General features: G+C 41.2%; 1 protein-coding gene and 1 pseudogene across 5 annotated transcripts in view; both read left to right on the forward strand.

Annotated features, from left to right (window-relative positions):
• Nucleotides 1-4,366: 4,366 nt before the first annotated feature.
• Nucleotides 4,367-4,763, forward strand: LOC139460747 (uncharacterized; annotated as a pseudogene).
• A 6,288-nt stretch (nt 4,764-11,051) lies between these two features.
• The window catches only part of LOC139461024 (uncharacterized), a 181,647-nt gene continuing 168,153 nt past the window's right edge, over nt 11,052-24,545 (forward strand). For all 5 annotated transcript variants that reach the window (XM_071242508.1, XM_071242509.1, XM_071242512.1 and 2 more), the window contains exon 1: nt 11,052-11,143. The gene's annotated coding sequence lies outside the window, so the exon portion shown is untranslated. The remainder of the gene's footprint in view (nt 11,144-24,545) is intronic.

Raw genomic sequence — 24,545 nt, forward strand, 5'->3', positions numbered from 1 at the left:
ACCTGGCCCCTGTGTTTCTTTTCCATAGAAAATGGATTTTTCCATGGGAGAGAAAGTACAACTTGGCTCGGGTGCTGTCTTCTGATTGGTTGGTGCTGTCTTTTGATTGGTCGACAACCCAGGCCTCGGATTGGTCAGATTTCGATCCTGTTTTGGGAAAAAGTTGTCTATAAATCAGACGTTCAGTCCATCTTATAGTACAGACGTTCATCAGACCCGCATCGCTATCATGACGGGCAACCAAAGTACGCCCTATCATTTGGAGAGTAAAGATACCACACGCTCCAGACGGTTAAGAACTGCTAACCATACCTATCGTTTGACTTTCAACCCAGACTACTTGGACACTGTACCACCGGACCGTGTTCCCATGGAACTGCCGGCTTTATTTGACAGAGTGATCAATCACTTTTATCAACAGATGTCAGGCCAGAAGGGAGATCGTATTGGTCTAGGAATCGATCATTCCGCTTTGAAAACTCCAATACGGATACCCTTTAGTCCCTTTGAAGATCTCCATGGGCTAAATATTTTGCATGCCGTGGAAAAAGTCCAACAGTCCAACAAAGACCTGAACATCGATGCCACCATGGTTGTGACTTTAGTACACATAGCAGATCCCGACAGGCAAGGATCAGGTAGTGGTCACCATCTGAAAAACGTGATTGGACTTGAAACCTTTTCAACACGCAAAAAGGGCATTGTACGGATCAAGAACAAATATCAATCCTGTTTGGCACAGGCCCTGGTGGTGGCACGGCATTATGCCCAGAAGCCCCACCCTCTGATCCCATAATTGTCCACCCAGCGAAAGAGACTGATGAGAACGGATCGAGTCGACGTTCAAGGCATACGGGCACGGGACTTGTTTCGATGCCTTGGCCTGCCTGAAGGTCCCTGTCAGGGCCTGGACGACCTAGCATGCATGGGACGCGCCTTGGCCCACCTGAATTATCAACTGAAAGTCTACAGTCAAGAGGTTGACCAGAGACTGTTGTACAAGTGTGATGAGGCTCCACCCCACGCCACCATGCTGCATTTATACCATCATGATCAGCACTACGATGTCATCACTTCCATGCCAGCTTTTTATGCATCTAACCATTACTGCGAATGCTGCGACTAACGTTACGACCATCCCAAAAACCATCCCTGCACCAAGCAATACCGCTGTCACCGCTGCCTCCACTCTAGCTATTGCGGACCCAAGGAAGAGCACGGGATCCCTTGCTTGACATGTCAACGCTGGTTCTCAAATCAACAGTGTTACACCCAACATCAGTAGTCACCGTCAGAGGGAAAACCCAGGGCCTGTCAATCGATTCACAGGTGCTCAGGTGAAAGGCATCCCTGCTTGGTGTGCCGAGAGCCCATGACCCCAGACCATCGTTGTTACATGACGCCTCTCCGTGAAGAAAACGAAGATGAGGAGGGGGAGGAGGGGGAGGAAGAGGAGGAGGAAGAGGGGAAGAGGAACAACATCACATACGAGACAACGTCCAATACGTCTTATATGATTTTGAATGCATGCAAGACACGGGGGAACACATTCCAAATTTGTGCGTGGTGCAGTTAGGATCTGGATGGTGCATCAGTGAAGTGAGCAAGGACTTGTGCGAACACTGTCAATGGAGAGAAGAAGGGTATGGTTCCAACCGTGAGATCGTGTTTCAAGGCCCCACCACGCGACATGATGTGTGTGTATGGTTGATCACGCTAGCTGAAAAACCCAAGAAGAAGAAGAACCAAGAGGAAGAGGAGGACAGCACACGCAAGGGGGCAACAGCACACCTGGGTAAAAGAAAACGGGATGGAACCCCCTCAAGAAAGCACTCTTCAAAACATCAACGACATTCATCACCCCAGTAGGAGGAGGAGGAAGCGTTGGTGGAGGGGGAAGATGTCATGGAGGTGGAGAAAACAAAGAAGACAAAGAACAAGAACACCACCACTACCACGACAGTCCAGAAGGAGGACCGCATTGATGTGATGGCACATAATGCATGATCCTATGATTTACACTTGATCCTGAAGGGTCTGTACCCCCTTCTGGTGAATCTCCCCACCAAGATTCGAAATGGACAACAAATTTTGCAGGTGACCCTGGGACGGTTGTGTTTCAAAGACAGTTTCAATTTCATACCCTACCCACTGAAAGCATTTCCGAAGAGCTTTGGACTGAAAGAACTGAAGAAAGGGTACTTTCCACACTTTTTCAATACCGAAGCCAACCAGACCTACAGAGGTCCCTATCCGATGGCATGTCTCCCGTGGAACGCACAGTCTTCCTCCAGTGGCATACCCAAAAAGTGCAAGAAGAAGCCTTGTTTGACTTGCAAGGAGAACTTTTAGCCTACTGCCAGAGCTATGTGGACATTTTGAGACGAGGATGCACTGACTTCCGACAGAACGCGTGCTTTCTTGCAGGGACCCCACTGTATCCACGTCCCTGGGTCGCTTAACCCTCGTGACGCCTTCTCTGGAGGACGCACCAATGCCATGCGATTATGCTACAAAGCCCAAGAAGGTGAAACCATCAAGTACATCGATATTTGTTCCCTTTATCCAGACATTTGTAAGACCGGAGCATTTCCCACGGGTTGCCTGACCCTTCTCCATCAACCCCCTGTGGACGCGTTGTTTGAACTGAAAGGACTGATCCAATGTCGTGTCCTACCCCGAAACGACTCTACCATCCGCTACTGCCTTACAGATTGGGTGGCAAACTGCTCTGTCCTTTGTGCCGTACGTGTGCCGATACCCGGTCAGACTCCCCCTGCGAGCACATGGACGAAGAGAGGTCAAGGGTGGGCACGTACGCCACCGTAGAACTCCATGAAGCCCTGAAGAAGTATGACTACCGGGTGCTTCAGATTTACGACGTTTGGCACCTTTGCACAGCATGACCCCGGCACCCAGCAAGTAGGACTCTTTGACACTTATATCGATCGTCATTTCAAGGAGAAGCTTGAAGCCAGCGGATACCCCGAGGGATGTACGGATCAAGACGCTTACATCCAGGAGATCTACGACAAAGAAGGCATTGGGTTGGACAAGGACCGCATCGAAAAAAAACAGGACGTCGCATGATTGCCAAGATGCAACTGAATTCGCTCTGGGGCAAGTTTGGACAACGGCTAGACTACAGTCAGAACATCTATATGAACGATCCTGTACAGTACTTTGCCTTGTGGAGGAATGAACGCAATACCATCGAGGATGTTACCGTTGTCAACGAACACATAGTGGAAGTGACCTATACCCAGAAGAAAGAATTCCAAACCCCTCATTCTCATTTCAATGTCGCCATCGCTGCTTGGGTCACCGCCCAAGCACGTCTCAAGCTGTACGAGACCCTTGCCCTGGTGGGTCGCAGGGTCTTCTACTTTGACACGGACAGCATCATTTACATTCATCGACCCCATGACGCGAATCCAGAGCTGGGCCATTCGTTGGGCCAGTTTATAGATGAACTGGATGGAAACACCACCAAGACGTTTGTGTCAGGAGGCCCCAAAAACTATGGCTATGAATTAATGAACCCCAGACCCGATGGAACGCGCATGACATGCAAAGTGCGAGGGTTCACTTTGAATTACAGAAACCAACAACATCTCAACTTTGACACCATGAAAGGACTTATACTGGGACAACGGCCTGGAAAAGAGGGGGAGAAAATCAGTTTGGATTACCCCCATCACATCTTTCGAAAAGGACTTTGCCACGAAAAGGCTCTTGTGACCTGACCCACCCGAAAAGACTATCGTACCGTGTACGACAAGCGACGTCTCGTCTACAACGAAACCACAGGGCTGCCTGTAGACACACTCCCCTTTGGGTACAGAGAGGACTAGATCATTATTTTTTTTATTTCATACCATTGGGGTGTCACAACGGATCGAAACTGAATCAACATGGGCACCTACAGAAAAACCGGATCGAAATCTGACCAATCAGAAGCTTGGGTTGTCGACCAATCAAAGACCGCGCTCGGACAGTGGTGGTCTCTGATTGGTCGAAACGAGGTTGCACTTTCTCTCTCACGCTACAAGCCTAACCCTATGGAAAAGAAACACAAGGGTCAGTCCAGTTTGGAAAAAATTGAGGTGAAAGTCAGACAACGGAACGGACCAATCAGAAAGCAGGACCTCCGTGCCTTTTAATATGACCAACGCTCTCCGGTCATCACTTTTCACTGAACGGACTAAGCAACAACATCGTCCCTCTGATTGATGTTCCTCACGTTGTGTTGGTTGTTGGCGTTTTATCTGGAAGAAACACGTGTTTGGAGGGAGTACCATCAAGTGTTGACACACATCCTTGAAGACTTGGAAAGAAACAACGAACAGAAAATGCGGACAACATCATGTCAAAATGGTTGACTGCCAAGACGCGGAGCGACATGCGTGGTAAAGGAAGCAGTGGAGATGAGAACGGTGACATGACTACTGAACTGTGGCATGAAGTGTATGACATGTTGTGTGCAAAGATAAAGGCCGACGACGGGTACGTCAAGATATGTTCAAAGATGAGGAAACTGACTGAACCCAAGAAAGTAGCACGGAAGAAGATGATAAAGAAGTCCCTGAAGAAAAAAACAAGCAAAACAGCAGCAGCAGCGGCATCAACCACAACCACCACAGCAGCTGTTGTCACCACAGCAGCAACACCCACCACCACCACCACCCTCACAACAGCGCCAGTCACCACCACTACAGCAGCAACAGCAGCAGACTCCGAAACGAAGGGGACATCCTTTTTGAAACCTGCAACACCTGCAAAAAGACGGTCACGGAAGAAATTGTCTCTGAAGATCTCTCATCAAGAACAACTGTATGTACCATGCTAGTCTTTGTCTCAGTCATTCTTGATGTGATGATGATGTTGATTTTGATCGTGAGTATACTGAAAGGTTCTTTTCTTGTTGGATGGACAGGATTGACAGGGCCCCAGATGTCATTTCAGCCCAGTCCGTGCTAGAACAGTGGTGGGAACAAACCCCTCGGGAGCCAACCTATTCAGCGAATGCACCTGTGATGATGACGACCGGTGACAGTGATGATCATGAAGCGCTCAAGCTGGCAACTCTCCCTTCCATGGATCTGGACACACCCACCCTACTTGATGCTTCTTGGTCACCAGCATCACCGGAAGATGTCTTCTCCTCAGGTATGCCCATGGTTTGCAACGATGACAATGTTGACCAGGATCCTTATGGAGAAGCTCAACTCACTCCCCTACAACGTGAATGTAGTGCCTGCTGACACAACAACATGTTAAGATACATAAGCTGCAACAGTGGTCAAGTGATGTGTCATGTCTGTTTAAGGGAGGCCATAGACTGTACTTGTTTTACTGATGGATCTGTCACATGTTTTGGGCCTCTTTGGGACAGTATGATGGAGGACCACATCTTATGGTGACCCCATCTTCACTCGAAGAGCTTGAAGATAGAAGAGCTTGAAGATGAAAGAGGAAATGTTGTCAGGACATGCAAAGCACTCCCTCCTCCATTGTCTTTTCGTATTTCCTATGTATCTGGTTGTGGTTGTTGTTGTTCATTATTAAACAGTGATTGATTGAACCCAACTATGATTCATTTCAAGAACGTCTGAGGTCTTTTCAAACGTGACCTAAACAGATGACCCAGACCCCTTATGACATGGCCATGGGTGGCTATTTCTAACCAGGATGAGGTGACCGTGTTATCTGTTATTGCTGCGGTGTGACACTCTGCCAATGGGAAGCCACAGACAAACCCTGGAAAGAACATCTGAAGCACGCCAAAGTCCCCTTCGAATACTTGTGCGTGTTTTGTCCTGATGGAGAAGTGAACGAAAAATACAGACGTTTGGTGTCCCAAGAAGCACGGAAGAGAAGAGTCGAGTGTCTTGTTCACCCCAAGTGACAAAGTTTCTTTTTTTTTCAAAGTGTACAGACGTTCATACCCTCGTGGTAACCCTCGTGGTCACCCCTGTGTTCACAAAAATCACAGGGATGTCCCCCTCATCTTGTGACTTTTGTTTTGTTGTGTTGGTTCATGTGAGCTGGGGGTTAAAAAAAAAAGGTTGAACAAATAGTAGTGTTATGTTGTCTGTGGAGAAGAAAAAACAAAACAGGATCGAAATGCACACCCCGATAAAAAACGGATCAAAATCTGACCAATCAGAGGCTTGGGTTGTCGGCCAATCAGAGACCGCGCTCGTGTCAAGCTGGGCTCTGAATGGTCGAACCGGGGTTGTGCTTTCTCTCCCATAGTAAAATCCATTTCCTATGGAAAAGAAACACAGGGGTCGGTCCGTTTTTGAAAACCGAGGTGCAGGCCAGGCACCGAAACGAACCAATCGGGGGCGCTGCCTGGGGAACCAATCAGGAAGCAGGGTGTCAGTGGCTCTCCTATAAAAACAAAACAAGAGCGAAGCCACTCACACACTGCATTCTATGACACCAACCATGCCAGCTCGATACAGCTGTATGAAGTGCCAGACCGACAGTCACAGTTACCTGTACTGCCCTGAAGTGACATGTCTCGAGTGTCACACTCAAGGTCACCGTCACTATGTCTGTCCGAAGATAAGCAGTCAAGAGAAGCCGAACCAGGGTCCATGTTACAACTGTCAAGTCATGGGTCATTTCGCTGCAGATTGCCCAGAACCCAGTCGAAAGAAAACGTCAGCAGTCCCGTCCACGTCGACACCCGTGACACCTGTGACACAAGTGCTTCATCTCATAGAAGCCATGCTTGTCGATGTCCTCGACCTAAAAGAATGCATCACACAACTCTGTGTGGGCATCAACCTCGTCTAGAGAAAAGAAAACGGGACAGAAGCCTCTCAAGAAAACACTCTTCAAAGCGCCGACGACACCTTCAGCCCAAGGATGAGATGGAGGTAGAGGATGAGGAAGATGGATCATCTGAACAAAGTGACTAACGCATGCGGCATGCTGCTTCACTATTTTTTCCAGTTTCTCATTGTTTCCAGTTTTTCCAGTGTTCCTACCGTTTCCTGCCGTTTCCAGTTTCCAGTTTGTTTTCCAAAGGCCCTTTTCAGGGCCACCCATCTCTCCCGAAAGAACGCTTTCATCCTTTGCTTTGACGACCCTCAAACCCAAACAAAGAACTCCCGCCTCCCTTCCCGCCTTCCTCCCTCCTTCCTCCTCTCCCTCCTTCCTCCCTCCCTCCCTCCTCCTCCCGCCTTCTCGCCATCTCTCCTCCCACCTCCCCTCTTGGAGGCGCCGAGCCGCCATGTTGGATGGGGAGATGACCCCTCGGAAACAAACGTACCGCCATCCGGAAACGGAAATGCCGCCCTCTTGGATGCGCGTGACACCAGGCAGAAAACGGATGTGCCACCATCTTGGATGCGCACGCCACCAGAACGGGTGTGCCGCCGCTCAGAACGCTTATTGAATAATATACAACATCTTCCATACATCCAGCGCCTAACGCTTATTGAATAATACACAGCATCTTCCATGCATCCAGCCCCTAACGCTTATTGAATCATATATATCTTCCATACATCCAGCGCCTAACGCTTATTGAATAATATACAACATCTTCCATACATCCAGCGCCTAACGCCTATTGAATAATACACAACATCTTCCATGTATCCAGCCCCTAAAGCTCATTGAATAATATACGTCTTCCACACATCCAGCGGCTAATACTTATTGAATAACACACAACATCTTCCATACACCCAGCGCCTAACGGTTATTGAATAATATACATCTTCCATATATCCAGCGCCTAACGCTTATTGACAAATATACAACATCTTCCATACATCCAGCGCCTAACGCTTATTGAATAATATACAATATCTTATATATATACACCTAACACTTATTGAATAATTTACAACACCTTACTTACATCCAGCGCCTAACGCTTATTGAATAATATACAACATCTTCCATACATCCAGTGCATAGCGCTTATTGAATAATAAACGACATCTTCCATACACTAAACGCCTAACGCTTATTGAAAAATATACAATATCTTACATACACCAAACGCCTAACGCTTATTGAAATATATACAACATCTTACATACATCAAGCGCCTAACGCTTATTGAATAATATACAAAATCTTCCATACATCCAGCGCATATAGCGCTTATTAAATTATAAACGACATCTTCCATACACTAAACGCCTAACGCTTATTGAAAAATATACAATATCTTACATACACCAAACGCCTAACGCTTATTGAATTATATACAACATCTTACTTACACCAAACGCCTAACGCTTATTGAATAATATACAATATCTTCCATATATGCAGCACCTAACGGCTTTTGAAAAAAATACATCTTCCATACATCCAGCGCCTAACGCTTATTGAATTATATACAACATCTTCCATACTTCCAGCCCCTAACGCTTATTGAATAATATACAACATCTTCCATACACCAAACGCCAAACGCTTATTGAATAATATACATCTTCCATACATCCAGCGCCTAACGCTGATTGAATAATATACAACATCTTCCATACATCCAGCGCCTAACGCTGATTGAATAATATACAACATCTTCCATACATCCAGCGCCTAACGCTTATTGAATAATACACAGCATCTTCCATGCATCCAGCCCCTAACGCTTATTGAATCATATATATCTTCCATACATCCAGCGCCTAACGCTTATTGAATAATATACAACATCTTCCATACATCTAGCGCCTAACGCCTATTGAATAATACACAACATCTTCCATGTATCCAGCCCCTAAAGCTCATTGAATAATATACGTCTTCCACACATCCAGCGGCTAATGCTTATTGAATAACACACAACATCTTCCATACACCCAGCGCCTAACGGTTATTGAATAATATACATCTTCCATATATCCAGCGCCTAACGCTTATTGACAAATATACAACATCTTCCATACATCCAGCGCCTAACGCTTATTGAATAATATACAATATCTTATATATATACACCTAACACTTATTGAATAATTTACAACACCTTACTTACATCCAGCGCCTAACGCTTATTGAATAATATACAACATCTTCCATACATCCAGTGCATAGCGCTTATTGAATAATAAACGACATCTTCCATACACTAAACGCCTAACGCTTATTGAAAAATATACAATATCTTACATACACCAAACGCCTAACGCTTATTGAAATATATACAACATCTTACATACATCAAGCGCCTAACGCTTATTGAATAATATACAAAATCTTCCATACATCCAGCGCATATAGCGCTTATTAAATTATAAACGACATCTTCCATACACTAAACGCCTAACGCTTATTGAAAAATATACAATATCTTACATACACCAAACGTCTAACGCTTATTGAATTATATACAACATCTTACTTACACCAAACGCCTAACGCTTATTGAATAATATACAATATCTTCCATATATGCAGCACCTAACGGCTTTTGAAAAAAATACATCTTCCATACATCCAGCGCCTAACGCTTATTGAATTATATACAACATCTTCCATACTTCCAGCCCCTAACGCTTATTGAATAATATACAACATCTTCCATACACCAAACGCCAAACGCTTATTGAATAATATACATCTTCCATACATCCAGCGCCTAACGCTGATTGAATAATATACAACATCTTCCATACATCCAGCGCCTAACGCTGATTGAATAATATACAACATCTTCCATACATCCAGCGCCTAACGCTCATTGAATAATATACAACATCTTCCATACATCCAGCGCCTAACGCTTATTGAATAATATACAACATTTTCCATACATCCAGCGCCTAACGCTTATTGAATAATATACAACATCTTCCATACATCTATCGCCTAACGCTTATTGAATGATATACAACATCTTCCATACATCTATCGCCTAACGCTTATTGAATAATATACATCTTCCATACATCCAGCGCCTAAAGCTTATTGAATAATATACAACATCTTCCATACATCCAGCGCCTAACGCTTATTGAATAATATACAACATCTTCCATACATCCAGCGCCTAACGCTTATTGAATGATATACATCTTCTATACATCTATCGCCTAATGCTTATTGAATAATATACAACATCTTCCATACATCCAGCGCCTAACGCTTATTGAATAATATACAACATCTTCCATACATCCAGCGCCTAACGCTTATTGAATAATATACATCTTCCATACAACCAAGCGCAAAACGCTTTTTGGATAATATTCAAAATCTTTCTCACACACAGGGCTGAACGCTTACTGAATAACTTCTTCAAGCACATTGCGGTGCAAGCATGCATGGCTTTGTGAAGGAACCGACTGCAGTTGTGCGTTTACACTGACATCAACCTGAACAATGATTGACATTTTCGATCAACTGTTCTCATTTTCTACGAATAAAACAAAGTAACAATGTAACTTCTTTCAGTGGCATTTAGAAGTTGGTGTGATGAAGTAAGACAAGTTCTATGGATGAACAACTTCTTTATTACAATTAGTGCGAGGTTTCGGTGTAGATCCTAACACCTTTATCAAGCAAATGATGGATAGTGCTAAACAACATAGGTATATATACTTATTAACATCAATTTACTGTATAAACATTGATGTTAATAAGTATATATACCTATGTTGTTTAGCACTAAGTACTTCAAAGTAACAATGATAGATCGTAAGATACTGGACCCACTGAACAAGATAGACGTAACATGCTGCAGCTGCGGGTCTATTTCAATGCCTATTTGCCTGTTTTAGCGGGCATTCGTCCAGAAGACCAACAATATTATTTGAATTGACCAAGGATTTGTCGCAAAGTTAAATACCATTTCTTTCAAGAATCTATAATAATGCTTCACAGACAACACAAGCCCCTCCGAAACTTACGCTTACACTTTTTTAAAATAATTTAAACAACGGACGTAAAATATTTACGCCTGTGTTCAAACAAATAACGAAAATATCGTGTTCGTCTGAGGTTCGTAACATGTAATCCTTGTCTGACGACGAACTTAACACACAGTCGGTGCTTTCCCTTGGACCTCCGGCTGTTGTAAACACGTCCGTCCTTGTGAGATAACGGCAGTTCCAAAACCAAGGTGTACCCGGAGACTTGCATGACAGACAAACATCAGCTGTAGGTAAGTCTGCGTAGCTTTATTATTCCTGATAAAAACATTAAAGGCCAACGGATAGGATCGCTGTGATTGCTTAATGTGGTTGTGCTTTCTCTAAGTTGGCGGTCAGCTGGCGGAAGGGAGGAGGCGTTCACCGGTGGAGCCTTGATCTGATGTCAGTGTCAGACTTATCAACAGTGCACGCTCAACATAGGACGAGCGCCATCAGCCATGTCACAAAATGTACTCTGCGTGTACTCAACACCTAATTCACTTCCTGTCTACACAGTTAGGTCTTCTCAATCTGAAGTTTGGTTCTCAATCAGTGCGTCACAGTATAGAAGCTAGATGATATGACATAGGAAGTGTCCATCTGTCACATTGCTGATGTCCAGTGTTCTATCCATGCCTTGTCATGCAGAGTCCTATGTCCTTCAAGCTGGGGTTGGAGCTGTGTCAATAGCCAAATACGACAATGTTGTTGACCCTATGTAGTCAAGTAAACAGATATATTATATAAATAGATCTGTAAGATGGTAAAATATATATTTAATATCCTGAACAGAGTTAGAAATTGTAACTTGTCCCATAGTCCCCCACACTGTCCAATAGTTAATGATGAACCTAGTTGACATTTGCCCATTTTAAGTGTTTTGATATACGTTATCATTATAAAGACAACTGGACTAAATCTGTTAGTTAGTATTGCAGCTAAGCGTTCATAAATGAATCTAAACTTAGCTTATGAATCATATATTCATATAAATTTCAACACATACAGACACACACATGAATATACATATAGAGCTAAGAAAGCTACATAGATATATTGCAAAGAGCAATGAGGATTGAAGCATGGTTTATTTCACCATAAAACATTGTTATGTCATGACATCATTTCTGGAGATTGGAATATGCGTTTGCAGCGTGATGACGTCATATATGACGTTATTTTTTAGAGGGAAGTGTCTCGTGAGCTGTTCCCCATAGATGTAGCTGGGCTACAAAGATAAACACAGTGGCCGAACGATAGCATCTGAAAGTGGGAGAGATGTTACAATCTGGGGCATGATGAGAAAAGGTACCAGTAGATAACTGCATGACGTGAGGATTGTGAGAATGTGTTGGGAAATACCAAATATGACTGACCTGTTCATAAAATGGAATTGTCCGACATTGCTGAGGTTGGATTCTATTCAAGAAGTCATTATCATTAAAATTAAGGTAACTATTTTTAAAGCATCAACTTATCAACTTCTTTAAAAAGGCTGTACATAATGTTGATATCTCATGTAAGAAGTAAACGACTTGTCATTGTTTATCGTATAATATTTTTTTTATTTGAAGTTTTCACGATTTATGGCTTTTCCATTGTACGAGAGGTCGGTCACATGACACGCGAAATTGAAGTTCATACGTTTTTCGCGAGCCTCTATTCTTGAAATGACGTAAACACTGACAGACTGCTTTCATGTTCCAGAGAAATCCCTGGGAACGCCCTTGCACAAATAAATATAAATATGTTGTTTCTCATCATTCTCATCTCTTTGTTTCACATCATTTAAGACCCTTTAATCTTGAACTTAGCGTTTTAGCATACACGACGATAGGTCAGAGAGTTTGATTGAAGGATATACTCACTACAATCAATCCTAGAGAACAGAAGGAAGAAAAGCACATCCAAAGTATCGTAGTATCACCTCTATCCGTGTCTAAACTACAGTGACAGACTACAGACATCTATAAATTTACCTTTGAGTCTATTTGACATATCTTTACAATCATCATGATCGTCTACTTGATCAGTGATGACCAACAGTTGAAACAGCCACAGGTTCATTAACAACTTTCGAAATCTCTCCCGTCATGTTTATCGTGTCGGACATTTTGACGTCTTGTACTTGATGTAAATGTGTTACGACACACTGTAATTGTGACTGACTTACTGAATTAGTTCTTAAAGGGGCACTGATCTAAAGCAATTCCCCGTGACTGGTTGTTGCCTTTGTTATTGTTTTTTCCCCGTGAGTACCCTGATGATACGTAACGCAACTGAGCGTGACAAGAGACTGGGCTACCGTCTGCAAGGACAGCTAAATAAACTTAGAGGCAATAATTGTTTTACTCGTTTTTGAACACTGATTGGTTAACCGTGATCTATAAAGATTTCGACAAAGGGCGCATGTTGATTTATTCAGCCTAAACAAACAGACGAAAAGAACGGCGTAGCTCATCGGATGTCATCATTTGGAAATACCCCTGATTGTTATAGTTTAATTATAAAAAAGTATCCATGCAGTGAAAGCATTTTCGGATTTTGGATTGCGTTGATAATATGATTACTACTCCCTTGTTGTCATCCACGTTTTCTGGTGTAACCCTACACTTGTGTATTTGTCGTCATTCACTTGATGCTCAGTTAATCAATTTATTACAGGTATAATTAGTGGTAGCACCACTCAAAATACATGACAAAGGTTCCCATTTGGCATTTATTGTGTCGGGGTAATTATTCAATCTAAATCCAGGTTTGAAGTGAGGTTAAATGTGTGTTATGTAATATGCACATGGCAGCCCAGCAAGAGATGAATGATCAGTTGATTTACTTTTTTGTAAATCAACGGATCGTTCCTAGTCATCAAAGGATTAACAGAAAATACATTGATTGATTAATCACTGTTCTCTTGCACAGTGGATATGTCAAAAGTGAGTGTTTACATGTCTAGGTTTACTAAAACAAAGGGAATACACTCATATCATGGCATGAAGTGCCGATGTAAAAACAACATACTTTGTTTAAAGGGTTAACCGATAATACGTTGATTGATTGCTCATTGTTATCTAACTCAATGGACTTTTTTAGGAACCGTGGACGTTATGAAAATAGTTGTCACGTGGGCTTTCTCAGCCGACCTTTGAGACTTGACACCAATGTGAAACACCTGAAACAATCTAAGTGATCAGTTGAGAAACGAACACAGGTTATAATATCCCGAAACGATATACTAGTATATATTTTAAAATATTTGATTGTTACAGAGACACGTGACATCGAATAAGTTTCTTTGTACAGCTGCAGACGTGTGGGATATTGTTCCTTTTTGTGGATATTCACGGATACGTTCCTCGAACAAGGAAGCTGCCTAAAATTATACACATAAATTTGGTAGGTTGTAATTATGATATTTGCATTTTATTTTCCTTCATTTGCTGTAGCATTGGACAGATTCATTCTTGTTCCTCTACGTCTTGTTTGGGAAATTCTTCGATGCGCGATAGTCGTTGTTTTCACAAGTCTTTTCCTTTGTAAGGGTGTATATATTACAGTGAATTTGTAAAATGTGATTCTCTCAGGCAATTTATAAAATGTGTTAATATTTCAGTCATTTTGACTAAAAAGTCTGTCCATTTCTTTAACAGATTGACTAAGTAGTATAGGTAATGGGGGTTCTGGCTCACTTCCACTGGAGCCGGATTCATATACCTATACTGCTACTACAGATGGAATTTTTTATGCCAAAATGATTATGCGATTCAACGATAGTCATGAGTTGTATTAAACGAAACATCAATATTAATTAATAATGAATAAAATTTACTATAGCCCACGAGGATATTTGAAAGGTGTAGGAGCAATAAAAAAATTAGCAACCGCGGCTAAGGTATCTAAAGATGTAGCCAAGGATTGGTTAAAGAAACAAGCGATGTGGCAAATATATTTACCGGCACCGCGTTATATACCGAGGAAGAAGTTTGATATTTTTACAACGAATGAAGTTCATCAGGTTGACCTCTTGTTTCTTCCCCACGATAAGGTAAAACGCAAAACATATAAATACGCTTTAACAGTAGTGGATGTGGCTAGTTGATACAAAGAGGCAGAGCCATTAACTTCGAAAGATTCAACAGAAGTAGCTAATGCACTGAGCCGCATATATAAACGCGGACCGCTAAAATGGCCTAAGCTATTTCAAGTAGATCCCGGTCGCGAGTTTATGGGATCGATAACTAAACTGTTAACAAAGCACGATGTCAAAATTGTCCGTGGTGAAAGAGAGGCCCACCGCAGTCAAGCCATTGTTGAAAGATTTAACCGGACACTAGCGGAATGTTTGTTTGGCTATCAGTATGGGATCGAAATGAAATCCGAGCGATTGAGATCAACCGAATGGGTGACACGGTTATCAGCCGTTGTATCAGCGCTGAATAATGAAGTAACGAGATTAATAGGGAAGAAACCATCCGATGCGATTAAAATGAAATCTGTGACTTCGGAATCTTCAGCACCGAGGAGAGGCAAAGAACGAAAACTTCCGAATAGAGTAAGGGTAAGATATTTATACCAGCCCGGTGAACTCGAGGGAGGCCTACGTCGCGCAACCGATCACATAAGGTCCCTTAAGACGTATAACATTAGTCGATTGGTTACGAAAGAAGGAGAGCCTATTCTTTATTATCTTCAAGATGGACCGGGTAGGGCATTTGTACGAGAAGAGTTGTTCATAGTTCCTGACGGTACGGTATTACCACCATAACCATAAGCATAGGTAGTTACACCATCATTATCAATCCATCTCTTTGTATCTAAGGGGGATAATGATGTCTTGTTCATTCTTAATCCATATATCCTATGATCGTAACTTCTTAAAGAGTTCATCTCGTGTTTGATCGTTCTACCGTTGAATAATGATTCTTTATACTGTTCGTGTTTGATATGCTTTTTTACAACATACTTCTTAACACCCTTGGCTTTTCTTATCTCCCCATTATCGGACTTCTTTATAGAATACATCTTAGGTCTTAATCCTACATACTCCGCTATAGGGGTCCCAGCACATTCATCTTTCATCTTACCTAACACCTTTTTATTTACAACGCTGTGCAGTGGATTATGTTTAGGGTAATCGCTCGTGTCGTACATATCTATTTTTTCTGCCATATCTTTATATACATTCTCGGTTTGTATTTCCATCAACAAAGAATCTGTATCGGTATATAACACCTCGCATCTATCGCTGTATTGCTTCTTAAGTTCGTTGTAATAAAAGTCATACATTAAGTGTTTTGACAAGTCGAGAATACTCATACCGACGTACACCGGTCTGTTGAATTTTATATTACTCTTCTGCATATGTAACGCGGCTAAGTCGTTATCGAATATCTTGCTTCTGTTAAAAGCCGGACTGGCTATAAGTTTCCTGAGTCTTTCTTCCTCATTAAATGTGACTAATTTAACATCAACACGCTTCCTTAGATTCTCCATAGTTTTACCGAATACCGAGTTATTCATGAGCTTATATAGATTCTTTTCGAAATCGCTGGTAGCTATCTTTCTTAAATATGTGTTCAACCTTATATAGGGCTCCATCAAAGGGCTTTGATCAAACTTTAGAACTCTGTGTATTTTCTTAAGTTTCATACCTAACGATAGATATAACTGGAGATTTCTGTAGTGAACTATATATTTTGTCTTATCCATCAAATTTGGTACGAGTTTTTCTACGTTAGCTAACCTACTATTACCCATCGAGGAGTGTTGATATTCTGACATCCAGTCTTTATTAACCATTAATCTTTCGGGAGCTAGCGGATAACTGTTATGGTCTTTATGTAAGGAATTTGGATATTCCAAGTCAACTTGTTGTATGTACCCTTTATTCTCATCATTATTATGGATATTAATAACATTGATATTATCGATATCATCGACCCACTCAAAACCACCCGTAGGTAAAGGTTGACTCATAGCCCATCCGTACAAAAATTGTTAGCGTCGAGATATAATATATGTGTGTCAGGTTTACTCAGATCGTATCCTTCCACTAATTTATTATTATACCCCGCCACGAAGTGGAAGGGGGATATAGGAATGGGTGCCTTCCGCCGTCCTTCCGTCCGGCCGTCCTTCCGTCTTTCCATCCTTCCGTCCGGCCGTCCGGCCGTCACATTTCGTTTCCGGAGCAGATCTTGAAAACCTTTACCATATTTCTTCACTAAACTTGGCACATAGATAGATCTAGTGGTGAACTGGTGCCTTTTGATAGTTTGGGATTTTTAAAAAAGTTAATTTTTTAGTTTCCATGGCACCAACTTTGATTGAGACTGAAAATGGCGGTAGTCCTCGTTTCTGGAGCAGATCTTGAAAACCGTACCATATTTCTTCGTCATACTTGGCACATAGAAAGGTCTAGTGTCGAACTGGTGCTTTTTGATAGTTTGGCATGTTTAAAAACAATATTTTGTTTAGTTTCCATGGCAACGACTTTGATTTAGACTGAAAATGGCGGTAGTCCTTGTTTCCGGAGCAGATCTTGAAAACCGTACCATATTTCTTCACCAAACTTGACACATAGATAGATCTAGTGGTGAACTGGTGCCTTTTAATAGTTTGGGATTTTTAAAAAAGTTTTTTTTTTGAGTTTCCATGGCACCAACTTTGATTGAGACTGAAAATGGCGGTAGTCCTCGTTTCTGGAGCAGATCTTGAAAACCGTACCATATTTCTTCGTCATACTTGGCACATAGAAAGGTCTAGTGGTGAACTGGTGCTTTTTGATAGTTTGGCATGTTTAAAAACAATATTTTGTTTAGTTTCCATGCCAACGACTTTGACTTAGACTGAAAATGGCAGTAGTCCTCGTTTCCGGAGCAGATCTTGAAAAACGTGCCATTTTTCTTCACCATATTTTGCACATTGGTAGGTCTAGTGGTGAACTGGTGCCTTTGGATAGTTTGGGATTTTTTTTAAAAGTTTTTTTTCGAGTTTCAATGGCAACGACGTTGATTTAAACTGAAAATGGAAGTAGTCCTCGTTTCCGGAGCAGATCTTGAAAAATGTACTATATTTCTTTACAAAAAGGCCCAGTGAACATAGTTCACAGGAGCTAATGCATTGCACACACCCGGCATGTCATATTGGCGGGGGATGTGAGTATTTCATGTTTGTTTGCCTTAGAATACCTTTTCGCCGCCATCGATATACCACCTCTTAATCCTTTCTCAATAAACAAGTGTATATCGTAATCTGTGAGTAGTTTTAGTTCTACGCCGGTCTTCTTCAACAATGCATCCCAAGATAGTACGGGACTGGAATAGTACCATGCCGGATCCAAGCCGTATTGTTTTAAACATGTCTTTCTAAATATCTTGAATATATCGGCGAGTAACAGTACATCGGTTTTTAAGTACAGATCGTGATAATCGCCTAAATTCTTACAACCTAATTTATCCCAGACCGTCAGAGCGTGTTCATAATCGGTATCTGTTTTTTTAGATTCTGTTAAGTTACTATAGAATGATTCGAGGGGTGGTAATTCAGTTTCTTCGAATCTAAACCAATCATCCATATATGTAAGGATATACACCTTTTCTCAGCAACAAATGACGAGTTATCTTATCGGTATATTGATTTGTTATCGCGAAGTCATCGGTATTGTTCGCATTAGCTAAATTGTCCAGGGAAGATAACAGAAACTGTACGGAGTCTATGAATCTAAGCCCATTACTTTGCTTTATTCTAGATTTCCCATCCTTGTCCCTATAATGTATAGGTTTAGTCAACGAGAACGATATGTATTTTTCCATATTGTTAGGAATGCACATTAAACCGCCGTCGGTCTTTGAGATAGCTTGCATAATGAGATCTGAATCGTATCCCCTAAGGTTATGAAACACAACGGGGATGGGTATTGTTTGAGAATTCATTTTTAGTTTCAAGTAACACTCGTTATGAGCGGCTCCCTGATAATTACCCGAGACGTGGCAATGATCTTTTACGGAATCCCCATCCAGGGGTTTATTACAAACGTGACAACTCGTTGACTTCTTATGGGCCCTCCAATCATCCCTCGTCATACGCATGGGTTTCTTACATGATAATTTTTCCCTGATTATTCTCTCTTCATTTTGTAGATATTCTAGGAACTTTCCCGCTGCATCGGGACCTCTGTAAATCACGGGAGTGTTTGTTTTCCCATCATACCTTACAACTATATATCCAAACCCACAAGGAATATGTTCTTGAGTTTCAAGTTTCGTTGACTTCTTATGGGCCCTCCAATCATCCCTCGTCATACGCATGGGTTTCTTACATGATAATTTTATTCTTGAGTTTTGTACGTAAAACTACTATCTTGATTATTGCGTTCGGTATTTTCTATGGGTTTGATAACCGCTTCGAAGTCTGCGTAAATTACGTACGGTACTGGCATTTGATTACAATAATGTTCAAATTTTAATATATTTTTCCCCTCTTTAGGCATATCGATCCTGATAGCATTCAGTCCAACACCTCTGCAGTCTTCTTTATGCGAATCCAATAGATCTTGTCTGCTGTACCCATGTAGGCATCTTTCGCAGAAATATTTCTTTCCCTTGTGTTTTGTTTGATCGTATAGCACCCTGTTTAAACTCTTTATCCACGTATAATGATATTCACCATCTTTTTCGATCAAAAATGAATTGATTCTGGGAATATGTTCCGGAGCGGAGCTTATCCTGTGTACAACAATTCCTTTAGAATGTCCGAAAACATTTATAGCAAAATTATTTTGCTTTTCCACCTTATCAATTTGTGATATTGGTGTAGGTTCGTCTATACCATCAAAGTTGAGTCCATCGTTTTGGGGATAGCTAGAAGGTCTAACCGGATTCTTGTCTACGGGGAACAATGCAGATCTTATCATCATTCTTAAACAGTCATCTGATTTATTTTTTACATTAATTATGGCTTTTTTCTTCTTATAATATGGGGGTAAATCTATATAAGATCCACCTTTGAAGGGCATATAATTTGCTATATCTAAATATAAACTATCGATTCTATCCACACCCCAACCCGAACCTCTATAAGTCCAGCGTTCTAAAGTTTCCTGTATCCTCTGAATTGATGTATCTAATGATGCGTTTATAGTATCTGATTCGGTTATAACTTCTTTATTGCTATGGAAATATGGTTCGGTATATACGACGCTATCGTCTGTGTTACTTTTACTCAATGACATTTTAATCGTCAGCCGGTATTTTATACTATGTAAATCATCTAACTCCTCGTTAATTTTACTGGATATGATGGGCTTAATATCGTTAACATCCATGTTGGAATTAATATCCATCTTCCAACCTCTTAGATATTTACCAACGCCGGCGGATATGGGTACAAATATTAATTCTTGTTGTTGTTGAATATCATTATCATTATCAACATTATCATCATCATTATCATTATTATCTAGTAAAGCGATCAATTCAGCTCTTCTCATTCGAGAATAACCTCTCAGCCCACTGTTTCTCGATTGAGCTTTGAGTTCTCTGGGGTCTCTGGGGTTTGTTGTATTCCAAACCGAGTAAGGTAATAAATTCAGCTTTTCTCATACGAGAATATCCACGTAGACCACGTTGCTTTGCAATAGCTTTTAACTCTCTGACAAAAACCATTGTGGTTGAATGGTATATGCAAAATGAGACAAATGTCTAATTGGTTGTTTTCATATATCTAAATACGTATTCTCCCCAACCTATTCCTCTCATTGATGTAATCTCTCTTCCTAGCATAAATAATCTGGTTCCTGACCCTATCAGCACCGTGTTTCTTACATAAACAATAACGACCTTTGACCCCTATCCCGCATTCAGAACACGTATAGTTTATGTTTCCACGCTTGATGTAATAATTGTGTATACCGCAGTAAATATCGTTGATTACATAGAGTCGTCTTCCCCATGAGTGTAAATTTGCAATTATTCATGGTTATACATCTATCATATCATTTGTCTAAATGCAAATCACAGCTACACTAGTGAATAGCTGAAAATCAATACAGCAGATAACCCAATAATCACAAATGCGACCTCGCGGTCTTTCTGAGCCTCTGACTGTGTATAAAACTGACTCATTGTTGGTATAGGTATTGGGTCGAGTTTTTTCCCAAAAACGAGGTAGTATTTGTGCATGGCATATTCGACATCATTAAACGTTTGAATTGAATGTCCTTCCTTAATCAGTTTTTCATGAATAAAGTCTAATCTCTTCATTCTCTGCTGCGTATATTGTAACTGGGCTGCTTGGTATTGTTCTAAAGCTTTGTTATGTCGTTTATGCTCCTCTTCAACTTCTTTAGCGTTTGATTCCCTCATACTAGAAAATAGATAATTACTCCCCGAAAAAGCTAGAGCATTAACAACAGCTCCACCGACCATCATCGCAATTGATGCCATAGTATATGAATATAAAATATTCAAATGTTTAATTACTTCATTATGTCTTCTGGGATAAGTCCTTGTTTGATGAGCATATCCTTCGTTGCCATAGCCAATCCAATATCCATAACCATCATACCGATGTCATAACCATTAAAATCTAGCTTGGGAGGTGTGGCTTTAGTAATCATTTTAGCCATACGAGCATAGCCAATGGCCAAGCCGGTGACCACCGCTGAATGATACGTCACGTTTACCAACATTTTACCGTCTGTAACTGGAGTAGTCATGTTTCTTATAGCATTATATGAGGACTAACCTCTAATTGAACTTGTTGTTGCATCGGGGGTGACGTTTTCTCTTCTCCGGTCTTATAAAAGAACGATACAGCCGCTATACCAGCAACTCCTACTAGTGCCCATGTTTTAATCGGATAAATATTTGAATATTTGCGCGCCAGTCCTCCCTTCCTTCCTGCAGCTTTTTTTTTGGTTCTTAGTAACTCTGGGTTGTTTTTCTGGTGCATTCACTGCCTCATTCACTCGTTGTTCCGCAATCTGTTGTTGCGTTTCCGCAATCTGTTGTGGTTCCTCTTTCGCAATCTGTTGTGGTGTCACCTGTTGATTCTCCATTTATATTATTAAGTGGGCACGTATGTTTAAATTGACAATACCTAGCCGTTATTAAAGCTGTGGTGAGTGGAGCTAAAAACATTCCGAATCTATGATAAAACTCACAGCTCACTGCGCTTATAGCGTGTTCGATGAATGTGTCTTTCTCTAGAGATTCGCATAAATACATGCGATGTTCTGCCGGGATAGGGAGAAACGTACTAGCTACAACTGTGTATAGTTGTAATATAGACGACCCTATTGTTTTAGTCATGGTAGCTCCCAGTCTAGACTCATAATGCGCGTACAGTTTTTTTATCTCTTCGTCGGTCATGTTATCAATTTTTTCGATGGTATAATTTTCACCCAAAAATTGGGAACATTTTCCACCAGCTACCAAAGCCGCGAGTCTTTCTCTATGTTTATCTAAAGATTTATCAACATCAGGTTCTTTGAGCATTTGTTCGATGAGTTCGTCGCATTTCATAATGTAATACCTAAGGAGATATTTAAGTCTAACATAATGGAATATGACATATCCAATACAACCTGTAATAATGAACTGTTGCGAAAGAATGATGATTTCAAACCACATTTTATGTCATATTAACCGCTAATGTTCAATTTGCTACATTTTTGCTATATTTTTGCTATATTTTTGCTATATTTTTGCTATATTTGCTACATTTTTGCTAAGCAATTGCATAAGCAGCTGGTTGATCGGTTTTTAATACGAGTTTTACAGTGCTTCGCTGCCGAGAACAATTTTCTAACTTTATCTCGTTCAACCTTGGTATAAATGACATCATTTTCGCGTAAACATTCCTCGAATGAATCTCTGTCTTTGCAATGAAACAGCGCTACCCATTTGGTCTGCTCTCTGAGATCTATCAGGACAGAGTTGTATTTTTGAGTAAGTCCCCAAACGCTATGTTGAGTATGCCGACCGAAGAATGCTAACTACGAAAGCATATCTTTCTTTTTTGTGAGTTCTTTACTCGCGCTGCAGTCGTCTATTACAAAAAGGGTTGATTCTCCTTTGTATTTTTTGTGACATACTCGGAGACAGTCTTGTAAACGATCGCCCGGATCGACTCTGTGTACCCCGTCGTCATTCATTACCCAATCTCTCGATAAGTAGGTTTTATTACCGCTTATAGTCTGGCACAGAATAATAATATGATTGAAAACGTCCCGATAATGACTTTGTAAAATATCTAGAATAAAAGCTGTTTTTCCACAGCCCGTTTGCCCGCATATGATAGCGCAGTGCAGATATTTAGGTAAAAGATAATTAATAGATTGCTTGCACGAATCTCCCATTCTGTATATTAAGTTGCGCATCCATAATCACGTGCAAATATATGTTTAATTTACCAGCTGATTCCTGAAGCTTCGTTATCTGTATGGTGGCACCCTCGCTAGCATTTTCTATTCTCCTCCCACTGCCGTGTAGTTGGTCATCGTTCGTTGTTCGCATGTCTAGCCATAGCGCGTACTTCGTGGTGAGGTATTCACCCATAGATACACTTCCGAGAGACAGATCTTTCACGACCGCGTTAACTTCCGGAGAACGTTTTATAGAAGGAAGTTTTTTAATCTCATCCCACTGGTGATACGCTAGCATTCCTTGGCTATATAGTTGATTAGGAACGCCCTCGATTGTCAATTCTACTTTTGTAATCTTGGGATTGTAGAACTTCTCGGTATTTCTTTTAAACGCATCGGAGGGGTCCGCGAACAACATTAAAATACCCTTCAACGACCTCGTGGGGACGTTTAGATTTATATTCCAAATCGTATCTTTTCTGTCCATCGTGATCTTTCGATGCCGCAGCACGCGATTGTACAAAATGGCTAAACTTCCCGAATAATGGTTACGAATTTGTCTGGATAATTCGTGATCTGTTATCATATCGTACTCGAGCGAGATATTGTCAATGGAATAGCTAGCATCTTCAGCAGCTCTGATTACTCTACCGTAGTCATTAAAAGTGAGTTCGTATTCTAACCTATCGCCTTGGGATGCTTGATAAAAGGGCATGTGGGAATCTAGTAATTCAAAGTCTAGGGGTACATAGAATCGGTTACCTAATGCGTCGGCAATGGCTTTATCTTTTTCGTTGGTATCAACACCATTTTCAGCGCCCACGCGCAGTCTCAATGTGTTCTTATTACAAATACCTTGGTACTGTAAGTTTTCCCGCACTTTATCCGTTCTCCAGAGATCCATGTAACAATAGTATACATAGCTATCGTCGATACTCAAAACCTCATTACCGCTAATTTTAATGGCGATTTTCTTAACGATAGCACGACCTATGTTCTGAACGGGCTGTCTGTTAACGTCGGTAGAAGTCAAACTAATCGTAAATGCTAGTCGGACAGTTCCCAGAACTAACACATCGTGTGCGCCGAGATTAGGAAAGCGAACCAGAAGCGTTTGATTCTGATCGATGGTACTAGGGTTATTAGTTATAGTTACAGACTGACGAATTGCTTTGACCCCTAATGGATCTCGAAGTCTACGTTGGGGGTTTAACTTGCGTCCGTATTGCGAAAACATTGTTATATTGAAAACATGTACCCTATGTTTAATATAAAAATGGATGATATTG

This window comes from Haliotis cracherodii, unplaced genomic scaffold (genome assembly GCF_022045235.1).
Source record: "Haliotis cracherodii isolate W230 unplaced genomic scaffold, xgHalCrac1.p SCAF_14, whole genome shotgun sequence".
NCBI classification, from domain to species: Eukaryota; Metazoa; Mollusca; class Gastropoda; order Lepetellida; family Haliotidae; genus Haliotis; species Haliotis cracherodii.